Below are 1,541 nucleotides of genomic sequence, written 5' to 3' on the forward strand. Positions count from 1 at the left end.
CAGCGTTTTACCAGGCTCGCCTGAAGGAGGAAAACTCACCTGCAGGAGGAGAACTCACCTGCAGGAGGAAAACTCACCTGGAGGAGGAAAACTCACCTGAAGGAGGAAAACTCACCTGCAGGAGGAGAACTCACCTGCAGGAGGAGAACTCACCTGCAGGAGGAGAACTCACCTGCAGGAGGAGAACTCACCTGAAGGAGGAGAACTCACCTGAAGGAGGAGAACTCACCTGCAGGAGGAGAACTCACCTGCACGCTGCAATAGATGCACCAGAACCCGATGGTGAAAACAGGGCCCTCACGGTTCTGACCCGACAGCCGCTTTTCTTTCAAATCCACCAGGAAAATATTCTCTTCAAGAGTTCTGATGAGAACATTCTATCTACTAAAACATGGAACTGTAACCAGATTACTCTGTGATGAAGAACGTTCCTAATCAGAGGATTTTCTCACGTTTCTGCATCAAGACGAGCTGCTGACCAGAGGAAACTTCCTTCACTTTAGAAGATTTACAGGTTTTAATGAAATTTAATGTAATTTTCTTCTTTTATTAATCAGTTAATCAATAATATTCTCAGATTTCTGGATTGTTTTTACCACTAAACATTTATTTTGGGTATATTTACATAATAATCAAACTTTTTCTGCATCATTTTCATCATGTTGATTCATGGAGGTTAAAAAGTGAACATTTAAGGAAAAAAGTTTAATAATAAAGTAATTAAACTGATATCTGCAGCCAGAATGAATCTAAGAGCAAAGAGGAGTGAAGGAGTAGCAGGAGGAGCAAGAGAAGCAAGAGGAGGAGGAGCAGGAGGAGCAGGAGCAGCAGGAGCAGCAGGAGGAGCAGGAGGAGGAGCAGACAGACAGCAGAGGCTGAGGTCTCAATAGTCAGAGCTCTTCTTTGTGTTTCTGTGGGGGGGTTGTTTTGGGGGGCACAGGGACCCTAAGAAGGAGGAGAGGAGGAGAGGAGGAGGATCATCTCCTGGATTCTCAGACAAGCGCCGCATTGTCCTCCCCGATGTGTGGCGGCACTTGTGGCGTAACGCCATTATTGAGGCCAGTGGAGAGGCCGGCTTAACCAAAACGCCAATTAGAGCCGGATCGTCCTGATTAATGGGGGGGGAGGGGGGGTAAACAAAGGCCGCCATTGTTAAGTGAACCCCGGTTTCACACGACCGGCCTTTCATGTTCAGATCCGGGTCGGCTGTGATGGAGCGCCGGCGTTCGTGTTTCCAGATTCCTGCTCAGCCTAAAAGTTCAGTTTCTGCAGAACCAGAACCAGAACCTGGACTGGACACAGAAACACAGACTAAAGTTTAGAAGTTCACGTCCGTCAGGGCGACCTCGGCGGTCCTCCTGGGCATGAATCCCCCCTCCCCCACCCCCCATGCATCTCAATATGCCCTCTTTATTGTCTTTCTCTCCAGCATATGCACTGAATAATTAGCCACCACGTACTCCAATCAGGGGCATGCCAATGTGATGTTGCCATGGTTACCTCATCAATCCCCCTCACACATCACCTCCTCCTCCTCCTCC

At 48.3% G+C, this 1,541-nt stretch overlaps 1 long non-coding RNA gene across 1 annotated transcript in view; it reads left to right on the forward strand.

The window, feature by feature from the left end:
* Window positions 1-1,541, forward strand: part of LOC112162696 — an 8,064-nt gene that overhangs the window by 4,938 nt on the left and 1,585 nt on the right. The window lies entirely within an intron of this gene.

Source organism: Oryzias melastigma, linkage group LG11 (genome assembly GCF_002922805.2).
Source record: "Oryzias melastigma strain HK-1 linkage group LG11, ASM292280v2, whole genome shotgun sequence".
In the NCBI taxonomy this organism is placed as follows: Eukaryota; Metazoa; Chordata; class Actinopteri; order Beloniformes; family Adrianichthyidae; genus Oryzias; species Oryzias melastigma.